General features: G+C 34.5%; 1 protein-coding gene across 1 annotated transcript in view; it reads left to right on the top strand.

The window, feature by feature from the left end:
* The window catches only part of Hdac9 (histone deacetylase 9), a 679,511-nt gene that overhangs the window by 373,114 nt on the left and 281,180 nt on the right, over positions 1–25,217 (top strand). The gene's annotated exons all lie outside the window — the stretch shown is intronic.

Below are 25,217 nucleotides of genomic sequence, written 5' to 3'. Positions count from 1 at the left end.
TGATCTTTTCATGCTATGCTAGCATCTTTGGTATTTAAATTTAAATGTCATATTCTAAATATAAAATTTTACCTAAATAGATGTCAGTTCCTAACTCTACTCCTCTTTAAAATTCATTTTAAAAAGCTTAACATGATCCCTTGAATATAACAAGTTATCAATAAATATTTAAATGAATTTCTCCCTAAGCAGTATAATAATTATATCTGTTACAGTGAGCTCCTGAACTGCAAATATAAAGTAAAAGTGAGCAAGGTTAAAGGAAAGTAATTAAATGATCTTCCCTTCTATGCTGACAGTGATTATAACACTATTGTGAAGAAAAATGAGCCAACTCAGGGCAATGATAATTTTCTACGCACACCACACAGGCCATGAGGTACCTACCATGTTCCTCATTGTTGCCAGCAAGACTTACCCAATGGTGTATTTGGTTCAGTAGTTTAACAGTTATTTTTCATGTTCTTTGTTTCATTTAATCTAGTAGTTAATAGTGTCCTGTAAGGCAATGATACCTTACATCACCACAGTGTCACATACAACTGAAGGGTTCTAATTGTTCTGTGTTAAACAATGGGTTATCCTCCATTCTACTATCCATTTGATATTTTGGTTGGAATTTTGGAAATGACATTGAATCTGTGCATGATAGCCTGAAAATGGATTTTGGACTGTCAAACTACAAGATTAATTCAGTACTTGAGATCCTGAAAAAAAAGGATTAGAAGAACTGATGATAATTTGATAATCGATATCTGCTTTCTGAAGCATTAGAGGAAGTGACTTTCTTCCGAAAAATAGTTTACCAAGGCTTGTTGGTATAAATAATAGTTTTTCTTTTCCTCTTTTAGCCATAAGAAGCCATCTGCTCATCAGTGAAAGTGATGGCTGAAGTTTAGACTTTCTGGTCATAGAACTGAGAAAGGGAGTCTTTAAGAATTTTTATATTGTTTCATACTCAGTTTTGTTCAAAGGATGTTAAAAAGGGATTTGGACAACTCATTTTTAAAATCTAATACTTAAGAGATGTACTGTTGGTCAATATAGCAATTTTTTTAAGTTTGGCATTTCTTTGTTACTTTTTTCCATATAGATGATCATAGTAGGGATTAATGGTGGGTGTATAGTTGAGGGTTTCCTGTGCTATGTGATTGAGGTCTATAATTGCAACCTATGCTAGTCAAGAACTTGGAGGTGCAAAAGAAGGAATTGGAGGCTACCATTTCCTTTACTATTCATATTTCTCTCTTAAGGGGGCAAGTATAGGAAGTCAATCAGAACACAAGCAAATAAAGGGATACAAGGACTGGAACTTTTCAATTAAGCTAAGACTCTACTGTGTTTAGAATGCATAACTTTTGGATCATCTTGATTTACACAAATGCTTTTGTTCTCAGCTATTGCATGCCTTGGTGTTCCAATTATGATTACCAGTTCTTTGTTTCTGTTAATTTATTCAGGTCACACAATCAACTACTAATTGTTTAGTTCTGAAAGCATTGGGGCCTTATGGAATACAATCAAGTCACCAGTTAACAGCAGTCTAGTTTTAATTTGAACCCAGAAACATAGTCTCAACCATGACCACTATGCTGTGTTTATGCAACAATTCCTTTTACAAATCCAATATGCTTGCTTCTTTCCACTTTATAAAAGCATGATTATTTCTCATTCCTCTCTTCCATACTATCCTGTTGCTTATCATTAGCTCTTAACAAAATCTTTTGAGTCAATTATCTCATATTCACTGTTCTAAAGTATAAGATTTGGGTTCTCTTATTCTAATTCACAAGCAGGGGTTCTAATTCTTATGCACAATATGTTCAGCCACTTGTAGATATAAAAATATGCACCTGCAGGTGGCTCATGTCTATAATCCTACCTACTCAAGAGACTAGGATCTGAGAATCACAGTTCCCAGCCAGTCCAGGCAAGAAAGTCAGTGAGACTCTTATCTCCAATTAACCACAAAAGGCTGGAGGTGGAGCTTTGGCTCAAGTGGTAGAGCACTCGTCTTGAGTGCATGACGCTCAAAGACAGGGCCCAGAGTTCAAGTGCCAGGACCCAAAAAGCATGGGATTATTTTTCTGACCAGATCCGGTGCTAGGATGGAGTAAAACAGATTATACTTCAGGTTAATTTTGGGGGGATTGGGAAGAAAAAGGACGTCAGCCAGCCTGGGTCTTCTTTGCTGCTTTTTGCTTTCTTTTTCTTTCTTTTTTTTTTATTGTGAAAATACTGTACAGAGGGGTTACAATTACATGGGCAAGATAATGAGTACATTTCTTATCAAGCATTGTAGCCTCCTCCTTTGTTTCCCCTTCCCATCCTCCGCCCGCCTGCTTTCTTTTTCAATAAAAGGAGAGTCTAATTTCTAAGAAGGACACTTTAAAAATGTTTATTCATCTATCAAAGGTATAATTGGTAAATATTTTGACTTAAAATAACCTGAACAAAATGCTGTGAAAAGAGAAAGTGTAGTCAATTGTAGAGTTCTAGAGTGTAGAGTTCTAGATCTCTTTCTAATTGGAAAGTGCATTTAATCCTTCTCAGGAAAATGTAAAATTTCCCAAAGGATTTAATCCTATTGAATCTCCAGTTTTCAAGCCTTTATAAATGTATGATTCATCATGGCTTTCAAGATAGCCAAGAATACTAACCACTTCCTGAATGGTAATAGACTTTCCATCGGATTCCCAGATTCTTTGATTCATAGTTGTGAAAATGTACTGTCTCATATTTCTTACCTATTTTCTGTTCCTTCTGCATCTGAAGTCAGCTATAGAGTTTTCTACTACACTTGTTGATATTCGTTGACAGTGTTTGTCCTTTTAATTTTTTAAAATATAAATTATTTAGCTTATTTCCACACCTTTCAGTGACAAAGACATGGCAAATCCTTTTTCTTCACAGTTTCAGAGCTGGTTTTTGGTACTGTTGGGGGGGACAAAATTCATGATATAAAATTCACCATTTTAGCCATGTTGAACTATACACATTTCTAAAATATTCACCATGCTCTACAATCCTCCTTACTAATTCCAGAATTTTCAATCTTCCCTTCCACTTAAGCAGTTACTCAACCACCGACCCCTGACAACCGTACATCTATTTACTTCTGTATGGATTTCTCTATCATGTACCTTTCACATACATGAAACCAGACATCAGTGGTTGCCTTTTGTCTCTGACTTTTTCTCTTTATTTGAAGGTTCACACATGTAGTAACTATTCAGAAGTTTGTTTCTTCTTATGGTGAAATAATAACTATCTGTTGTTTATCATTTTATCAGTTGGACACTTGGATGGTTTCTACTTTTAGTCTGCTATAGACAATTTAGATATAAATGTTCATGTCCAAGTTTTTGAGTTAACATATTTAAAAAAAATTCTCTTCAATATGTATCTAGAAGCAACATTTCTGGGTCATGTCTGACTTTTAAGAATATTTTCTTTTCGCTTTAGTGATATAAATTCTCTATATCCTCTCCAACATATTTTTTTTCTCACTTTTGGCTGGTAAGCAGGCTAATGTGCATGAATAGTACCACTTTTTCTTTGACTTCTCTGTTTACCTATGGCTTTCCTTATTGGCCATTTATTTAATTTCCCTGGAGAAATATTTACTCAAGTTCTTTGCTCATTTTTTTAATTGGATTATCTGTCTGTTTGTTATTGACTTGTACAAGTCAATAAATGTATTGTCTTTGCTAGAGCCTTATTAAAAATATCAGTTACAAATAAACTACTATTCTACACATTTAAAATTTTTTCTCAATAGTATCTCTTGATGCACAGCTATTTTTTCTTTACTGAAAGTTAATATGTCTATTTTTTTTTCCTTTTTTGAATTGTGCATTTGATATTGTGTTTAAGAAACCATTGCTGAGTGTTGGTGGCTCATGCCTGTCAGCCTAGCTATTCAGAAGGCTGAGATCTGGAGATCATGGTTCAAAGCCAGTCCAGGCAGAAAAGTCTATGAGACTCTTATCTCCAATTAACCATGCAAAAACTGAAAGTAGAGCTATGGCTCAAAGTGATAGAGCTCTATCTTTGAGCAAAAAGATCTCAGGGACAGTGCCCAGGCCCTGAGTACAAGCCCCACAACCACCAACAACAAGAAAAGATGATCTAAACCATAATCACAAACATTTCTGCTATACTTTCACTTCATAGCACTCATTTTCAGGTCTTAGGCCTTTTTGTGTACCTGCCAATACTAGGACTTGAACTCAGGGCCTCATGCTCAAGCTTGGGTTTTTTGCTTAAGGCTGGTACTTTAACACTTGAGTTGCACTTCCACTATTAATGGTTTAACCTTGTGTCCAGGCACTCACCACTAATCTAATGTCATCACTTAGAAGGAATAGTTCATTTCCAATGGAGGCTCCGATCAATAGGGCTTATATCAAGCTTTGTTCTCTCTCTCTCTCTGGGAAGTCCTGACTTGCTTTCTCCAGTTGTGCTTTGCTTCTCAATTATACAGTCTGACTTCTCACTACCCCAGTTCTCCAGTCTCCTTGGAATAAAATCTGTACAACTTCTCCTGTAGTTCTTTAAGTTTTACTTTGGCATCATTATATTTTTTTGACTTTCAAGCTAGATAAATATATTGTGTTCCTTCTCATTCCTAGTTCTATCCTGGAAATTTGTATACTGTTCCATTTGAACTGCTTTTGAATGATTTTCCCTTTTCATTCTCTTATTCTCAGAAAAAAATAGCTAAAGGCCATTGTATTCCCTATTACTTTAATGATCACTTTTACATTATGTTTTACTTGGCAGACTAGGGGCTGTCTTTATATATAACATTTTGTTTACTCTGGCTTTAGTAAAAATGACTGCTATCTAATTTTCATATTCAGCCACTGCTACATGATGAAAAACATTTCTTGACAGATCTCTTATTAGATATTACTCATAATAGGATTGGCTTTTCTTAATTTATGTTCATAAGGTTCTTTGGCTATTTTGTAATATTCAGTACTTATTTTTAAGATGAAATCTCAATGCTCACTTTCTGAATTCATTTTGTATTTCCATGTATCTATTAATTTTTTTGAATATATGCTAATGCTGGAGCTTGAACTCAATGCCTGAGAACAGTCCCTTAGGTTTTTTTGCTCAAGACCAGCACTCTACCACTTGAACCACAGCTCCACTTTCAGCTTTTTGGTAGTTATTTCAAGATGAAGTGTAACAGATTTTTCTGTCCAGGCTGGATTTGAACCTCAGTCCTAAAATGTTAGCTTCCTGAATAGCTAGAATTATAGATGTAAGCCATCAGTGCCTAGCTCTTGTATTGAAATTTTTTAAAAATTGGAGTTTAGTGAGATTATTCATAGTAGATTCATGTTCCTTATAGAGTGAATTAATTTTACCATTGTGCATTTAAATACAGAAAAACTTATGGGAATGGAAATCGATCTGCATTTGTTGGTGTATGTCTCTGACCTTGGAAATTGAGATTTGTGTTATCTTTTGAGAGACACACATGCAACTTCCTCGCTGTGAACTTCCTTACTGTGAATTGCCTCTTAGGAACTGTCACAGTAAATCTGAAGTCAGACACTGAAGGTCCAACTGCAACTTCATCCCCCGCTAGCAAGCAACTTTTTTAATGCTACCAAAGCCTCAGTCACTCATTTGTTAAATGTGATCAGCAATTGTAATTTTAAATAAATTATGCATTTAATCCCTACTCTACTATCCATTAATGAGGAAACAAAATGCAGAAATCTGGCAGCCTAGTAGCCTACAAGAATTTTCGTGTCACTTAGTATTAGAGTCAACCTTTGACGTCAATAATGCTAAGATCGTCTCTGTCTTTGCTTTCAAAGCTCTGGGAACTTTTTTTGTTCTATGTCAAGCTTGGGGAAAGAATTTAGTAGGAGAAATCATGCAATGGTTTTTTGACCTTAAATACTTTGCTTCCTGATTTTGAATAGTCTTTGGTCCTGGCTCTATTAATTTCATTGAAGTGTCTTAAATGTGTGTTGATCATGGAGTGGCACTTATCAAATCCTTTGTTTATATTTTGTGAATTAAAGAATCTTTAACATTCAGTTTCCTGATGCATATTTTAGGTGGCTTGATTTTTGCATCATTATTTACATTGTTTAACAAATGTAAGTCTTTTTTTTTACTTTCTTTACCTCCATATCTCCATGCATTTTACATCTTTATATACACATAGAAAATAGGTAAACTTCAGTGTGATCACTATGGTATGAAAGCAGGTACTGACTTTTGTTTCTCCTCAGCAAAAACCTTGCCCAGGAATTAAAAAACCATCCACTTTCTAATGTTCTGGGTTTTGTTCTCTGATAATTAGAGCTAAACTTTTCAAAATGAGATTTGTACTGGTCACTAAACTTCCTAAATCTTATTGAGTTTTTAATCTACTTTTCAAAAGTACGACTTACAAAAATCTACTCATTGTGTTTGTATAGTTGGATGAATTTTGACAAATGTATATAGCATGATCTTACATGTACAACATTTACATCACTGAAGAATTCTCTCCTGCTTCCTTTTTAATCAAACCCCCACAACCACTCTCCGTACTGCCCCGGGCAACTATTGGCCTGTTTTCTGTCATTTTTCCTCGCTTTCATTTTTCTAGGATTCCATATAAATGAATCATGTAAAAAATAAAAATGAAATATCCTTGATATTTTTTGATATTTATTTTTATTAAAAATGATGTTGATATCCATCTATCATCTAGCTAGCTAGCTATCATCTATAGACATAGATAAACATACATTTAAACATATATATACAGAGTATATATTCCATAATACAGTCTATTTGTTGCTAAGGAATGTATTCACTGTATGGATACGTTTTAGATATTATAGATGCATTGATTTACTGGTGGAAATTTAGCATATTCACAGTAAGGCTGATAATCAGTTGAGCTTCTCTGAATATTACATGTGCTTTGTTGTAGACATTTGTTTTTATTTCTTTGAGTAATTACCTGGGAGTAGAGTTGCTGAGTTGCATGCTAAAAGTTTATTTAATTTCACGAGAAAGAGCCAAACTATTTGTAATTGGTTATTATTTTACATTTACATCAACAATGTTTGAAAAGTTTTATCACTGTAAAATTTTTGTCCAAACTTGGTATTGTCAGATTTTTTTAAACTGTCTGTATTCAGCAGATCTTAGTGGAATCATTGTCGTTTTAGATTGTGTTCCTTTAAAACTCTAGTGATATTGAACATCTTTTTATATATTTATTTGAAATTTGGTACTTTATCAATTCAGTTACGTTTTGTATTCTTATGTTGTGTGTGTATTTACTATTTTCCTTAGGAGTAATATATACTTCGGATCCAAAATATATGGATTTTGGATAAATACATTTCTGGAAATGTGTGTTGTCAATATTTCAGCCACTCCAAACATTGTCTTACTTTTTAAAGAGCAGATGATTTTTTTATTAAGAAATCAACTGAATATATATGAGTGCACAAATTTCTGAACTTTTTTATTTTGATCCATTACATACTAATTTCATAGAATCTTGATTACTGTTGATTTACAGTCCATCTTAAACATGTGCTTGTTTTTAGTACTTTCTTATTGTCTTTCTGGGTTTTCAGCTATGTGTTTATTTGGTTTATGAATGCAACTTTCTTTGTTTCTTTGTGTCATATCTTGCTTTGTCTCCCTGATCTTTTTGTGTTTTTAAAATGTGCAATTTCTAACTTCTAATAAAATATCAGGCCTTACTTCTTTTGGTATTTTTACCTGTTTCATATTTTCTCTTTCGCATTTGGTACTACAATTCCATGCACAGCAGACTTCTTAATATTGGTTCACAGATCTCTTAAGTCCTGTTCATTTTTCTTTTTCCTCCCTGTGTTTCAGTTTACATATCTTCTATTTCTATTCATATCTTTTGCTTCCTGGTGGAGAAGCCTTTGTTAGCCACATACAGTGGAATTTTCCTTCAAACACATTTTTCATATTTAGAAGTTTCCTTTAGTTCTTTTATTCATTTTCATTATTGCCTTTTAATATTCATGTTGATCTTTAATTCTTTGAAATCATTTTTGGTAATTTGGTCTCTCAATTTCTCAACTGCTATTTCTGCTTCGGTTTTTCTGGAGCATAGTTTCTTGCTCCGATTAAGGACAAGTCAGTCTTTGTTAGATGGTAGACAACTTAAATTTACTGTCTTTATAAAAAGAATACATGCTATGTGAAAAGTTCAAGAGATGTTCTTTTTATTTTATTTTATTTATTTTTAATAAGTTTTTTATTGTGAAAATACCGTACAGAGGGGTTATAATTACATGAGCAAGGTAATGAGTACATTTCTTATCAAGCACTGTTGCCTCCTCCTTTGTTCTCCCCTACCTTGTTCTTAAGTGTTGGTAGGAGAGGCCAGTGATGGTTCTTGCTCTCACTTCAGTGGATCTCTCATTTGTTGATTTGAGTTTTCTGAGTCCCCATGGAATGCCCTGAATGTCGTAGAGATGTATAATCCCTGCAAGTGATTAGTCTGAACCTGGAGCCCTGGGAAAAACAATGAGCATGGGAAAGAAGGAAGGTGTAAGACAAAAATACAACTACAATGGATCTCGGGGAACATAGATTTTCCTGCTTAGCCTTAGATCTGTCTTTATTTGGAAAGCTGCTGAATTGCTACTTCCTACTTACCTGTCACCATTTTCTCATAGTTTTTGAATTGTTTGAGTTTGCTGATCTTTTTATAGAAATAATTACTTTCCACTGTGAATGTCGGGGAAGACACCTGAATTGTGGCTTATACAGAACCAAGTAAATACAAATTGAATAAGCCAGGTAACTCATGTGTTTTGTTTTGTTTTTTGTTTTTTGGGTCCAGTCGTGGGGCCTGGGCGCTGTCCCTCAGCTCTTCAGCATAAGGCTAGCGCTCTACCACTTGAGCCACAGCGCCACTTCCGGCTTTTTTCTTTTTGCTTATGTGGTGCTGAGGAATAAAACCCAGGGCCTCAGGCATGCAAGGCAAGCACTCTTCCACTGAGCCACCTTCCCAGCCCAACTCATGTGTTTTTAGATCAACTTTATTCTGCAAAGACATGAAATAAAAGAATGAAAATAAGAGTACTGCTGGGTGTACTGAAACTCAAGTCTCAGCTTAAATAGAACAACTGAATGACTCCCTTTCTTTTACTCAGAAATCTTTCTTCTTTTTTGGCAGTAATGAGGTTTGGACTTGGAGCTTTGTGCTTGCTAAGCAAGTATGCTACAGTTTAAGCTATGTCTCCTGAGCTTTGTGTTCAATTTGGGGCCTCTTTGGACCTCTAGCCTCCTACCTCTGTCTCCTAAGTAGTTGGAATTACAGGTATCTACCATCACACCTGCATTGTCTGTTGAGATAGAGTCATGCTGACTTTCTGCCTGGGCTAACCTCAAACCATAATCTTCCTGTCTGCATTTTTAGAGTAAACAGGATAAAAGGCATTGATCACTATGCTCAGCCTTTTTCTATGTAATATCGAACCCCCTTTGAATTCAGTATATTTTTAATATTTTTATTGTTAAGATACTGTGCAGAGGGGTTATAGGTTGCAGTCACATGAGTAAGGTAATGAATACATTTCCTATGAAGCATTATTACCTCTCTTTTGTTTATTACTAGTATCCCTTCTCTCCTCATCACCCCAATTCCCCCCTTACCCCTTCCCTCCAAAAGTTGTAACGTTCCTTTTTAATAGTGTCTTGTGTGTCTTGTTACAATGGATCAGCTTGTATCCTTGTCCCAGCATTTTTTATGTCCCTTCCCCTCCCCAAATTACCCTATGTCTTCTGTATACATTTTTCAGTATATTTTTATAGCAAAAGATTATACTACATTACACTAGAACATGATCCGTGAATTCCATCAATTTTTTTTGTGTGTGAAAATACCGTACAGAGGGGTTACAATTACATGGGCAAGGTAATGAGTACATTTCCTATCAAGCATTGTTGCCTCTTCCTTTTTTTCCCCTTCCCACCCCTTCCCATCACCCCCATCCTTCCCCCCCTCTACCCCCTCACCCCCAACACCACAGTTGTAAAGTTCATTTTTCGACCTAATGTCTTGTACATCTCATTATTGCAATGGGTCCACCTGTTTCCCTATTTAAACAATTTGTTTTTTCCCTTCCCCTCCACAAATTATACCAACATCAAATACAGTGAAAGCAGGGGTTATACCGTGGGAGAGGTACATACAAAGCAACAAAGAAATATCTTATAAATATGTTAGAAACAATAGCAAGAAAGAAAAACCATTTGAGTCCTTATCTTGGGGTTCATTTTGCCTAACATCAACTTATCTGACCGTTTCTGCTTGTCTCAGACATATACTAGTTATTACAAATAAGGGAAACCAGGGGACCTATGTTTCTTTGGGCCTGGCTTACTTCACTTAATATAAATTTTTCCAAGTTTTTCCATTTCCTAACTAATGGGGCAATGTCATTCTTTTTGATGGAGGCATAGAATTCCATTGTGCATATATAACCACATTTTTAATTCTAATAAAAAACACTTATGACCAGCATAAAAAAGCAAGGAATATTTGTGATATCTAAATACTAGATATCATCAATGTAGTGTTTATCAGAGAATAAATAGAATTTATATTTTGTAAGTGTATTATTTTATAAAACAGTTTATTACCATATAATTTGCATATCACAATTTAAAGTGTTCAATCCAATCTTAGTGTGATAAGAGTTGTGACCACCACAATCTGTTGATTTTAGAGCCTTGTCATCTATGAAAAAGAAAGTAAAATCATTATTATTCACCCTTATCTCCCACATACCTCTCTGCCAAATGCCCTGTCTTTAGCAATCAGTTATCTATTTTCTGTCTCTGTGAATGTGTCTATTCTGTACACATTTAAAATCTATCTATCCCTCCTATTTACTTGTAATATATATATATATATATATGTATATATTTCAACATATCTCATCTCTCCCTTACTCAAAACCACTCAAACTTTTGGTAGCAAACATTCTGCTTTTCCTTTTTATGCGATCTACTTTAAAAAATCCATATATGAAAGCTATAGTAAATAAAACAAAATGGAATTGATGAAAAAGAGACATTGACTTTGAAATAATAAACAAATATATAAAAATAATATCAATAATTCTTGTTTACAACCAAGTAAACCTATACAAAGGTGCCAAAAATGATATTCAATAAAACTAACATTTGTAATCGATGTTTGGAAAAGTGGAAAAGGCACAAGAATAAAAGTAGATACTTGAGTCACCTCATAGACCATGCAATAAGTTAGCTCATGTGGATTATTTAAGTGTAAGATCCCTCTAACTATGAAATCATTAGAACACATAGAGGAAACATTTCATGACATGGGTCTGTGCAATGATTTTTTTTTGCATATCATTTTAAAAGCAACAAAAACAAATGTAGACAGATGAGATTATGCAAACATAGAAAGCTTTACAGCAAAGGAAACAAAGCCAACAAAGGAGAAAAGTCAGTCCTTGGAACAGGAGAAAATATTTGATTTATACATTAGATAAGCATAGATATCTAAGATTTGTGAGGAATTGAAGGAACTCAATAGCAAGAAAATAATTTGTAAAAAATCAGAGACTAAATAAAATTTATATTTTATAACTGTAGTGTTTTATAAAACAGTTTATTAATATATACTTTGCATAAAATTAGTAAAAAATTATTAAAGCACCTGAACAGACATTTCTCAAAAGTAGATGTACAAATGGCCGTTTGGTTTGTGAAAGAAAATAGGAAGTTCAATATTACTCACCTTCAGAGACATGCAAATGGAAAAGAAATGACTCATTTCACACTTGTACAAGTGATTTAATCAAAAATACTTAGATGGAGCCGGGCGCTGGTGGCTCATGCCTGTAATCCTAGCTACTCAGGAGGCTGAGAACTGAAGATCGCGGTTCAAAGCCAGCCCGGGCAGGAGAGACCGTGAGACTCCTATCTCCAATAAACCACCAGAAAATCGGAAGTGGCGCTGTAGCTCAAGTCATAGAGCACTAGCCTTGAGCTGAAGAGCTGAGGGACAGCACCCAGGCTGAGAGTTCAAGCCCCATGGCCGACCAAAAAAAAAAAATACTTAGATGGGGATTGGTGCATTGTCTGTGGGATTGTGAATTATTAGGGCAGACATATGGAAAACAGTATGGAGGTTGAAAATAAAACTTCCATAGGATCCATCAGTCCCACTTCTGTGTAAATACCAAAAAGAAATGAAATGAGTATATAGGGTAGGAGAAGCCTGCTCTCCCAAGGTCATTCTACTATGCACAGTAGCCTGGTTATAGAATGAGCATCCATGTCTGTGAACAAACAAGTGCATAAAAATGGACACATACACAATGAGATACTATGCAAGAATGAAATCCTAGATAATCTTGGAGAACAATTCTCCAAGTGACATAAGCCAGCCACAGAAATACAAATACATATTTTCTCACTTGTGAGAATCTAAAATCATTGTTTGCACAAATTTTGTTTTTATTTAAACAGATAAGCCATTGTTTACAAGGATTTGAACTTGTTTTTATCTTAAACTGAAATTGCATTGCAATCCTTTTCTTTTTTAATTTAATTTTATTGTCAAGATGATGTACAGAAGGGTTACAGTTTCACATACAAAGTAATGAGTACATTTTTTATATTTTTATGTTTTATTTTAATATTTTTATTGTAAAGATGCTGAACAGAGGGCTTACAGCTACACCAGTAAGGTAATGAGTACATTTCTTGTCGAACATTGTTACCCCCTCCTTTGTTTTTCTCCCACTATCCTTTCCCTTCTCCTCTCATCCCCCCACCCCTCAAAATTGAAAAGTTCATTTCCAATATAGTGTCTTGTGAGTATCAATGTTGCAATGGTCATCCTTTGTCCTTGTTTCAGTATTTTGTTGTCCCAATCAGATAAATGTATATACAAGATGCAGGATACCAGAATCAAAGACAGAGGTTGCCAGAGATAAACCAATGGGAAAAGAAAAATGAAATAAAATAAAACAAAGGAACTAAGTATAGTACATTGGCAACAACAAGGTCAACAACCCCTCCCCCTCCAATAAAAAAGAAAAGAAGACCTGTTGTTTCCATGTCTTGGAGTTCATTTCAACTAAGCATCATTTTGTATGGTTATATGTACATAGCTATTGGGCTATTATGATTTTTTGTCAGGACTATCCGAGGTATACACTAATGATTACAAATGAGGGAAACCATAAAGTCCATGTTTCTTTGGGTCTGGCTTACTTCACTTAATATGATTTTTCCCAAGTCTTTCCTATCAGAAAGAATGACTTGGCCACTTTTGTAAGGAAATATTGAACATTGTTATCCCTTCCCTTGTTTTTCTCCCACTTTCTCTTCCCCCTTCAAACTCACCCCCTCCCAAGTTGTAAGGTTCATTTCCAACGTATTGTCTTGTGAGTATCACTGTTGCATTGGTTTGCCCTTTATCATTTGTCTCACCATTTATTTGTTCCCCTTCTTGTTCTTTGGTGTTGATACTGGGGCTTGAACTCAGGATTTTAAGCTCCTGCTTGGCTTTTTAAATCAAGGTTGACCCTCTTACTCTAAGAACCACACTTACAGTTCCAAGTTTTTTTGTTTGTGTGTTTTGTTTTGTTTTGTTGCTAGTTAATGGGAGATAAGAGACTTTTCTGCCCAGATTGGCTTCCAGCCACAATCCTCAAATCTGAGCTTCCTCAGTAGCTATGATTATAGGATTGAGCCATCAGCACTTGGCTTTGCCTTGCAAACTTCTAATTCAGGATCTCTGTTATTCTGTCTGCCTTTATTTTTCCATCAGAACACTTAGTTACATCTTTTTTCATCCAGGTGACAATTACTGTTTCATAATTCTTGCTTTTTACATTAGAAAACAATGCTAATGGAAATCATGGTGTGTAAGAATTGACCTATGGAAATCCTTCTAGAAACACAAGAAGTATGGATACTGTTGTCTTGATTTCAAACCTACAATGGGAATGAAGAATTTAGAGGAAATTACTCTGTTGAGTGGAAAATTCTGAGGATACTCAGAGGACAATTTATCAAAAAATGCTCAAGATTATATGAATTTTCCCATTTTATCCATTAATTTAAGTTGGGTAATGAGGAGGGAGGATTCAGAGTCATAGGAAATTAGCAATTCATTTTATTTTAATGGATTCAAAATCATTGAGGTTTTTATTTGGTATATAAAAGCAGCCAGAATACTGACTTGAGTTAAATTGTTGGTGAACCTAGAGAAATGTCTTCTCCATTTTCTTTATTTTCTGTGGACATTTACATGGCTATGAAGGGAATGTGGGAAGTTCTTAGACACTTGGTGTTAAAGGCAGTGCCTAGGGAGATTCTGTGATATTCTACTTTTTGATTCCTGGATGGCATGTTAATATTGTATCTTTTTTAATGGCTATACTTTCCCCCTCCACACCCTTTACTAATACAAAAGATTTACTGTTACAGTTTGTGTGTGGTCAGGCAGTGGTATATGGAAAAGCTGTTTCCTGCTATTTAATCTAATTAGTCCAATCACGTGCCAGCCTTCGGGCAGGTCACTGGACTTCTGAGGCTCTTTGTCTGTCAGAGAGATGGACAATATCTTGGCTTTGTTTGGATGCTGGGGATACTGCAAATAAAACCACTGAAATTCTGACTGTTTGTTTAGCCAACTCTTTGCATTTTCTACCATTTGGCTTTGATTTTGTTTTGGGGGGGGGAAAGATGGAATTTTGGCCTTGGGTAAATGAGAAAAATATGAAAAGAGCTCTTGCTCTGTGGTTTCATAAACAGTTTAGAGCATCTTTATCTTCTAGTCAGATTTTTGTATGCATTTGTTACTGCTTGGCCAGCAGAAACCAAAGACCGTTTATATCAGCATCATTACTGAACCAACTTAGCTGACAGACTGTCACTTTAATCCAAGCCTCCTTTTGGGGGTCATATATACATACATACACATATATGTGTATATGTATACACACATTTATAGGTATGTGTGTATGTGTGTGTGATTGTTTTCTTCTTGTTAAATATCTAAATCTTTTATGGACTTCACTGCTTCAGAGAATTCACTTTTTCAGTGAATTTATTGTTGAAGAAGATGAACAGAGTCCAATTTTCACAATATGATTTTAACTTTTATTGTTAAAGATATTTAAGTTTGTTTCCTCCTTAAAGATATTTAAGTTTGTTTCCTCCTTAAAGATTAAATCAACATGTACAAACTTAAATTTCTTTTGAATCATCTTTAGGTTACATCCTTATGACATTCCCAAGAATTCTAAAGTTCTAAAAATTATGAAGAACATTTGAAAAGAAATAGATTATGATTACCTGTTGTAACTGAAGAACATATCTGCAGTAAAGATTATTGCTTAAATTTCCAGAAAACACAAATACTTCCGTGAATCAAAGTGACCTGTCCAAGGTGATAAAATCAATTGAACATCCAGATTTTATAATTGGGTATTTTGTTAATCAATGCTACATGTACAGTTTAGAATTTCAGACAAGTTTGCCAATAGACTTAAAACTGCACCAAGAACATTACCAAGCACTGATTCTTGTAATTAGAATCATAAATTAAAATTATTTACAGCAAATCTGACTCAAATTCTCTTTACACATCATCCTAAAATTTTATTTTATGTACAGTTAGGATTGTATAGCTTCATGTATAAATTGCCCAATGGTTCTCAATATTTTTAGTTGCAATTTAGCCTAATAAAAGCACACTAAACAGCTATCCCACACTGGGCCTCTGTCAGTGATTGCTAAAGAACATCAAAGTGGCTTGAACCCATCATCTTAGCTACTGAAGAAGTGAAGATGCAGAGAACTGCAGATCCCAGCCTGCCCAAGCAAAAGGTGAAAGAAAAATAACTAAAGCAAAATAGGATGAGGATGTGACTCAAATGCTAGGGGGGAGACCATGAGTTCAAATTCCAATTCCACCACCACCAAAAAAAAAAATAGAGACAATATTAGATATCTCTATTGTGCTCCAAATGTATAATCTCTTCTCAAAATGAAGAAATAAATAAGTGATGAAAGTCTTTCCATTTCCTAACAAATGGGGCAATGTCATTCTTTCTGATGGAAGCATAGAATTCCATTATATCTATATCTATATAGATATAGATATCTATAGATATAGATATATCTGTAGATATCACATTTTCTTGATCCATTCATCTGCTGAGGTGCATCTGAGTTGGTTCCATATCTTAGCTATGGTAAATAATGTTGCAATAAACATAGTTGTGCTGGTAGGCTTAGTATGGCCTTGTTTGTGATCATTTGAGTAAATGCCCAAAAGTGGGATAGCTGGCTCATAGAGGAGCTCTATGTGTAGTCTTTCGAGGAACCTCCATACTACTTTCCAAAGTGGTTGAACAAGTTTACACTCCCACCACATCCCCTCCATCATCTGTTGTTAATAGATTTCTTGATTCTAGCCATTCTAACTAGGGTGAGGTGGAATCTCAAAGTTGTGTTTATTTGTATTTATTTTATGGCTAGAGAGGTTGAGCATTTCTTCATGTGTCTATTGGCCAGCCTTCTTTCCTCTTCAGAGAAGTTTCTATTTAAGTCTTTAGCACACTTATTTATCAGGCAGTTGTTTCTTTGAGGATTTGTTGTTAGGGGATTTAATGTTTTGAGTTCCAAGTATATTTTAGATATGAGACCCATGTCTGTTGTATGGCTAGTGAAGATCTTCTCCCAATCCGTGGGCTTTCTATTGACCTTGCTAGCTATGTCCTTTGCCATGCAGAAGCTCTGCAACTTCATGCAATCCCATTTGTCCAACCTTTCTTTTATTTGTTATGTTTCTTGGTCTCTATTAAGAAAATTTTGACCTGTGCCAAGGAGAACTAGGGTTTCTCCTATTCCATTCTGTAATGTTTTCAGAGTGTCTGCTTTGACTCTGAGGACTTTGATCTTTTGGAATTGATTCTGGTATAGGGTGATATATATGGATCTAGCTTTAGTTTTATACAGGTGAATAACCAATTTTTCCAGCACCATTTACTGAAGAGGCTGTCATTTTTCCATCCTACTTTTTTTAACTCCTTTATCAAAGATTAGGTGGCTATAGGTCTGTAGGTTCATTTCTGGGTTTTCAGTTCTATTCCATTGGTCCTCAGGTCTGTCTTTGTGCCAGTATCAAGCTGTTTTGATTACTATGGATGTGTAGTAGAGTTTGAAATTTGGTATTGATATTCCTCCAGCACTATTCTTCCTGTCAAGGATCATTTTGCTATTCTGGGTCTAAGGAAACATAGGTCCCATGGTTTCAATTATTTGCAATAACTAGTACATGTGTAGGACAAGCAGAAAAGGCCAAAAGCTAGGTACCTAGGACCATATAAGATGATGTTAAGCAAAATGAACCCTAAGATAGGAACACAAATATCTTTTTTCTTTCTTGCTATTGTTTCTAATGCATTTATAATGTACCATGTAATTTTTTTCTGTTGCTTTGTATGTTCCTCCCCCATGGTATAACCCCTATCTTTACTATATTTGATGTTGGTGCCCAGCATCTTGTATATACATGTCTCTAATTTGGGGAGGGAAGGGGAAAAAACAAAATGCTTAAATAAGGATACAGATTGAACCATTGTAACAATGAGATACAAAACACTATGTTGAAAATGAACTTTGCAACCTGGGGGGGGGTGGTAAGGGGGATAGTTATGGAGTTGGGAGGGAAGGGATGGTAGGGGGAAAACAAAGGAGGAGGCAACAATACTCAATAGGAAATGTACTCATTACCTTGCTCATGTAACTGTAACCCCTCTGTACAATATTTTTACAATAAAAAGTACAAAAAACCTAAATAATGAAAATACAAGGTCATTAGTAACACCATGGTAAAAAAAATACATAAGGTACAAAATCTATAAATCTTGATTAAAATCTTGCTGCTTGTTGGACTGAGATCAAAACCCACACATGGAGTCCTTTCTCTTTCCAGAGAAAGAGAAAGATACTTCTGGAGAATACTCAGATGTCAGCATAGGGAGACACCTTGAATATGACATCCCCAAAGAATGAGAATAGGATTTTTAATATCCCTACTCGATGGTACATGTCTTCTGGGATCCACTATGACTGGAAAATTGCTTCCATTGATAATTATAATAAATATTTCTTTGTCTTATGATAATGGGAAAGTACCTATTTTGTTAAAGACTAATAAAGTGTTTGTATTTCTTTTACTCACTAAAAGAGTAGGTGATTATAGGTAGAAATCACATTATTTCCACTCTGCTTTTACCAAGCTGAAACCCTCAGAATTTGAGATGCCCTTTATGATAATATATTTCCATTTGTGAATTTTTAAATTTTCAATTTTTAAAGAAAATCAAAACTATCAATAGAAAGAAAACACTTGCCTAGCACACCAACCAGTACCTTGTGATGATTTAAAGATTTCTTTTGTGCCTTTACTTCAAGCAAAGCATTTAATTCATTTCCACTTTTATTTGCATATATTTTTAGCTGTATAAATCAGCTTCATTGTTATCTTTCCAGGTATTCATACAACAAATCCTGATTAAACCTTTCCCCAATAATATATCTCCTAGATCTAAGGTGGAGGGCTTAAAAATGAAGACAGGATTTATTCAATGGCTTGGGAACCCTATTGCTTTCCTCAAAGGACAATTGGATGATAAAATGACCACACATTTATCCTCCACAAAACTCACGGTGTATCTGTATCCTTATCCACATATCCATCTATCTAGGTAGATCTCTAGATTAGATAGTTGATAGAAAGATTTGCCAGTTATCTGTCCATTTGTGTACTTTCCCTTTTGTATCACAGAATATACCCCATAATGTTGTGTCCTAACGCGAATCTTCCATCTGTGTAATCATTTCTATTGATTTTAATCAAGTTGAAATGTAACTGAAAATACTTTCTCCATATAACATGCTTCTCTGGCCAGTTTAATGTAGTTTTCTTTTCCATATTTCTTTTCATCCTCAAGGTTTTGTTGTTGAAACAACTATGATTGAATCTCTCTTTGAATATAATTTAGAGAGCAGAAACTCTTCTCTGTCTAACAGTATCTTACCACAGCCTCTAGGAAGGTTCACTGGAGCACATGGAAATAAAGATAACCACATACAACATTTCTCTGGCTACAGAGTCCATTGGAGTGTCCCAGTTTTCACAAAATGGTAGTATCCTTTAGCATCCACCATGTGGTGCTTTTCTGCCTGGCTCCAGCCAGATACCTTATCCATTACCTGAGAGAAACAGCCTCCCCAACCAGGCTGGGCTGTGACCTGGAGTTGTTAAGATAGGAAGAGCTAGTCTTCTCTTGTGCTTGGCCCTCAACTGGTCCCTTAGCTTGTTGCATGCTGCATTGTCCTCATTTGTGAATTGACCAGTAATCTTTACCTTCTAGGAAAGGCTGTGCTTTGTCACACACCTGACATGTAAAGATGGTGCTTATACCCAGATTTATGGACAGCTAATCAAGCAGATAGACCATACTTAGATTTAAATGTTCGCTTTTTCTTTTATGTTTATATGATTTCATTCAAAAATTCCAACTGTTAAAAGTAAAACTCTCATTGAATGTTTAAAGAAATGTCAAGTGAATGCTAATTTACTATTTTTGCCATAGAATTGGCAAATAGATTTCTTCCTAAAAGGAAGATGGAAGAATGTATTTTACGCAGTTTTTTTTATTTCTCAAGAGTGAAAATAACTCTGCTAAATTAGTTATAAAATATATGTAAAAATAGTCATCGTGTAGCAGTACGTAATTTTTTTAACAAAAAGCACTATCAAAAATAGTATAGAATGACAAAATTTTATTAATGGCAGACATTGTCCACAATAGATGAAAATACCAACAAAGGTAGCGTATCTTCAGAGGTAATGAAGCACCAAACACCATGCCTAATAATACACATATATAATGTGTTCTTCATCATTTATTTACAAATTTAGAAATAGGGGTTCCAGAGGGGTTAAATGGTTACATAAATTCATATGCTTAGAATGTTTGAATGGGATAGAATTAATATTTCAACCCCAGTACAAATTTAGAAGGGTTGATTGATTCTTCTGGAGTCTCTCACCAGTGGATAATGTCAGAATGGAGACTCTGATCTGATTCATGGACTATTGATGACAAATTCTTAGTATAGAGTTTTCAAATTCACGTCAGAAAACTATTTTCTGCTTTGCTAAAGTTTTAACTAACTGTATCTTGCTCTCTCTAGTCATTTGCTAAGCATGTGTTAATAGATCTAGAAATGACATCACAGAAGTGAGCCAATAGTCTTCATATTAAATATATTCCTTGGCATCTCCAATTATTCTCTTTAACTCTAGCTCATAAATCTTGCTTCTTGTGACTAAGAAGATCACACAATTTCCAACATTTTGTGTTGAAATTTTTATTTAAATATCTGCTCATTCATTTTTCTATTGGAATATATGAGAAAAATGTAAATACATAATGACATAATTTCTTTTTAAAAATAATTTTAATGTAAAAATACTGTACAGAGGGGTTACAGTTACATGAGTAAGATAATGAGTACGTTTCCTATTGAGAGCATTGTTACCCCCTCCTTTGTTTTCCCCCTACCATCCCTTCCCTCCCCACCTCCTCGCTCCCCCCACCCCAAATTTGTAAAGTTCGTTTTGAACATAGTGTATCCTTGTTTCAGCATTTTGCTTTTTCCCTTCCCATCCCCAAATGAGAAAACTATATTCACAAGATGCAGGGCACCGGAATCAAATACAGTGACAACAAGAGTTATACCATGAGGAAAGAACATACAAAAAAAAAATCACAGTACATTAAAAACAACAGCGACAAAGGAAAAAAACCTCTGTCTCTATCTTGGGGTTCATTTTGCTTTGCATCATCTTATATGGTCATATGTGCATAGCTTTTGACCTCTTCTGCTACTCTGGTAAGATTAACCTAGTTGTATACTATTTATTGCAAATAAGGGAAACCATGGGACCTATGTTTCTTTGAGCCTGGCTTACTTCACTTAATATAATTTTTTCCAAGTCTTTCCATTTCCTAACAAATGGGGCAGTGTCATTCTTTGTGATGGAGGCATAGAATTCCACTGTGTGTATATATACAAACACACACATATACACATGCATATATATATATATATATACAAATGTTATATATATGTATATATAATATTTATATAATATATATGTATATATATAACATTTGTGTATATATATATATATACACATATGTGGTATATACATTCATCTACTGAGGTGCATCTGGGTTGGTTCCATATCTTAGGTATGGTAAATAATGCTGCAATAAACATAGTTGTGCTGGTAGCTTTAGTATGGCTTTGTTTGTGATCATTTGACTAAATGCCCACAAGTGAGATTGCTGGGTCATCGGGGAGCTCTATGTGGAGTCTCTTGAGGAATCTCCATACTGTTTTCCAATTTCTGCATAATTGTTCCCTTGGACTGCTCAAAAAATTCTGTGGCTTTAACTCTATTTCCTTTCTTCTGTTGATAATTATAGTAAAACATTCTATGTTTTTAACGATTGGATTTTCTATCATTTTATGTAGAAATCCCCATAAAATAAATTAATCTAGTAAATAAGAACTTTTTTTTGTTGGTTATGGGGCCTGAACTCTGGGCCTGGGCACTGTCCCTCAGCTCTTCAACTCAAGACTAGTGCTCTACAACTTGAGCCACAGTGCCACCTCTGGCTTTTTCTGCTTTTGTGGTGCTGAGGAATTGAAACCAGGGCTTCATGCATGCAAGACAAGCACTCTACCACTGAGCCACCTTCCCAGCCCCATAAATATAAACTTCTCTTTCTTAGAGAACTGCTCCTAGCCACAATAATCTTGCAATCCATTAAAGAGAGAATAAATTGTTTATCTATATGGTTTTTGGACAAATGAAAGTACTACATCAGAGACATAGAAACTAAATGTTCTATAATTTAATATAAGTACTTAATAAATGCACATGAAGTTCCAATGCTGTCAAGATTCCTAATTTAGTTTTTTTTAATGTGTTTTCTCTGAATGAACATATCCCAGCTCAATACATTTTGCAGTACTGGCAATAGTGGGTTAGTATAGTTCAACTGGTTTAAATAGAAATTACTTACACTCTACCAAATTTATTGGCTATTCTAGGTAATCTTATATATATTCTTGCAAAACAACAAACAAGTTAAAGTTTCTTGAAGTAACAGCTATTTGGCTATATATACATTAATGCTTTAGAACTGCAATCAATTCTATCATAGAAATCTTATTGATGGACAAAAGGATCTATACTGCGTTAAGTAATGGCAGCAGTATTCAAAATAAATAGTGCATTTTGAATGCACTCATCCACTGATGAATTTAGTGCATTTTGTATTCATTTGTTTGCTATAACTATAGGCCTTTAGTAAATATAATACATAAATTATTTCTCTAATGTAGTCAGTATTCAGGTACTTTTGATATTCACCAGGGAATAAATCTTTTTTGACATTTAGAGAGCAGATCCTAGGAGGTGACGTCAAAGAACTGAAGATTAGCCAATGGCCTAAGAGTGTCTGACTCAAAAGGAGAAGGACCTCAGAAAGAGAAGGGAAAAGGAAGCCATGTGTTTCTGCAGGCTTTCACAGCTAGTTGGATGAACAAATGGTGTGTTCTTCCAAGAGAACACAGTTTTCTTCCACTGTATGTTGAGGTGTGGTCTCTTGAAGTGAAGATCATCTTAGTCTTTACCTAATAAATTTTCCACATTATCCAGCATAAAGTTTAGCTAGATACTCCTTTCATTTTATAGTTTTTCCATAATGTGATGTGTGAAGGAGTGAGCTGGCTATCAGATTTCCTTTTATAAGCTAACTAAAAACATGGAAACCCACAAACAGCCTGTAAAACTCAAAAACTGAATAAAAATGATAATATTACCTGGGCCTCACATATGTATGTGTGCGAGAGAGTGCATTCTACTTAAGTAATGTTTGTCTAGTCATTATTCTGGTATTGTTCCATTATTAATTCTCTTAGTTTATCAGCAAACATAATCACAAACAGGATTTCAAAGCAACATCATAGAGGATCATATTCTCAAAGAGCAGAAAAAGGGTGTGGGGCAGGGGTAAGTTGCTGTTATATCAGGTTGTGAGCCTGTTTAATCTCATCTCAGTTTGACCAGTGACAGAGGGAATGCTTCTGTAACTTATTCATAAGTGCATTGCTGTGCATATGTTGTGAGTGTGATACAATGGTAAAAATGAGGATTTGCTGAGCTCCCTCCAATTCCAGTCACCTTGTAACAGCTAATGTTTTATAAATCTTCTCACCCACGTCCCATGCATTGTTGATTAAGGCTGACCCATGACAGGTTTCTTGTCTTCAATAATTTTCCTTTCCTGATTAGGATACAAAATTCTGGATTCACTTATGCTTGGCACATCATTTGATCCTGTTCGCTTCTTTCTCAGCCTCCTTCTTCCACTACCCAATTACCTAAGTCATATATCCTCTCAAATAAGCGGTAATTGGTTAGACAACCACATCCACTGCTTCCACAGAAAAACTAGCTGAAGCCCACATTCAAGGGAAATGTCTCTTAGTTTATCTTTAAATTGGAGCAGGGCAGAGGTCAGTAGCTGAGAGGAAGTCAAGATGACAAGGACCCTAATGGTTGCAAAGAGAAGGTTAAGACAAGCACATATCTTTCCTTGAGACACTTGGACCATTGTTAGCTACCTGGCACAAATCATTTTCCAGTGAATATAAATGAAAACATCACTGATTTAGAAAAAGGTTTTTTTTTAAAGGTAATTGAATGTAATGGACATTTTACTTATAGTCTTATTTATTTTATTTCTTTTAAACCTGCATACTTTCACATAAATTAAAACTAGTAAGTTGGGGTAGCTCAATTTAAAATCATAGTTCATAGGTGATTTATATTAAAACATAATATACAGGCACTATTGATACCAAAAGCTTTCTTGTTAGGAGTCTAGCTTAACCTCAAGGAAGAAATCTATAGTTTTGGATACTTTTTGGAAATTTTCTCTTTGAAAAAGTATAAGTTCCTAATGAATATATTTTTCTTTCACTCTAGGACATATCTACAGGATACATAATCAGTTTATATTAAGACATAGTGTATGGAAGTTTCAGTTACTTTGTCCTCCATTTCAGTTTTCACAATTACAAAATGCCATTATTTTTTTCTAGAAGGATGTAGCTGAGAAGCAATGCCACAGAATCACAGGTTGTGGCCACACAGGGAGCAAATAGTATAAAATTATTGGTAAAGAAATAAAAAGTAATGTCATTTCTCAAATAGAAAAAAACCCAAACCCACAAATCTATAACTGTAACTAATGTGTCTCATCAAGAATATTTCAGAAATATACTGAAATTGATTTTGGCGAGGAAAGTTTTTAGGCAATACCCGGCTGTTCTGGAAGTTTTCACACTAAAGATAAAGCTTGGGTAGTTTATGTTTTTATGGCAATGGTGTTTCTAGCCAGCTTTGTACACAAAGACTCATGCTTACCATGACAGATTCATGGTTTATGTTGTTCTTGTGGCCATTAACATCGTGCAGCCTAGTTTCTTTTTGTTTTAACCAGGGTATTGTTGCTCTCATATAGATATACATGCACACATATTCTGATGTGACTGTCTGTTTAAACTAAGCATTTTAATATAACATACATTATTATATAATATAATGTATATACTATATAATGTTATATAGTATATACATTATTATATATTATATAATTATTATATAATATTATATAATGTATATAAACATTATTATATAACATACAATAATATATATACTATATAATATATCACATAAAATGTTATATACTATATAATAATATACATTATATAATATTATATAATATATGTAATAATACATAATGGATATTATGTATATATTCTGTTGTGATTGGTGGGTTTAAAATAAGCATCTTTAATGTGCTTGTAAAATTGTACCTAGAAATGGTGCCCAGAAACTTGCAAAATGTACCTAGAGTGAATGATCCAAATTTCCTAAAGGGAAGGACACAGATTTCATAATGGTGTGTGCAAGATAAGCGTCTCAGTAATTTTATACCACACATCAAGATTTATTGACATCCAAGTGTGGTGTTTCT

This window comes from Dipodomys ordii, unplaced genomic scaffold (genome assembly GCF_000151885.1).
Source record: "Dipodomys ordii isolate 6190 unplaced genomic scaffold, Dord_2.0 Scaffold72, whole genome shotgun sequence".
In the NCBI taxonomy this organism is placed as follows: domain Eukaryota; kingdom Metazoa; phylum Chordata; class Mammalia; order Rodentia; family Heteromyidae; genus Dipodomys; species Dipodomys ordii.
Note: the sequence above shows the minus strand (reverse complement) of the source record. Positions and strands in the feature narration are given on the sequence as shown.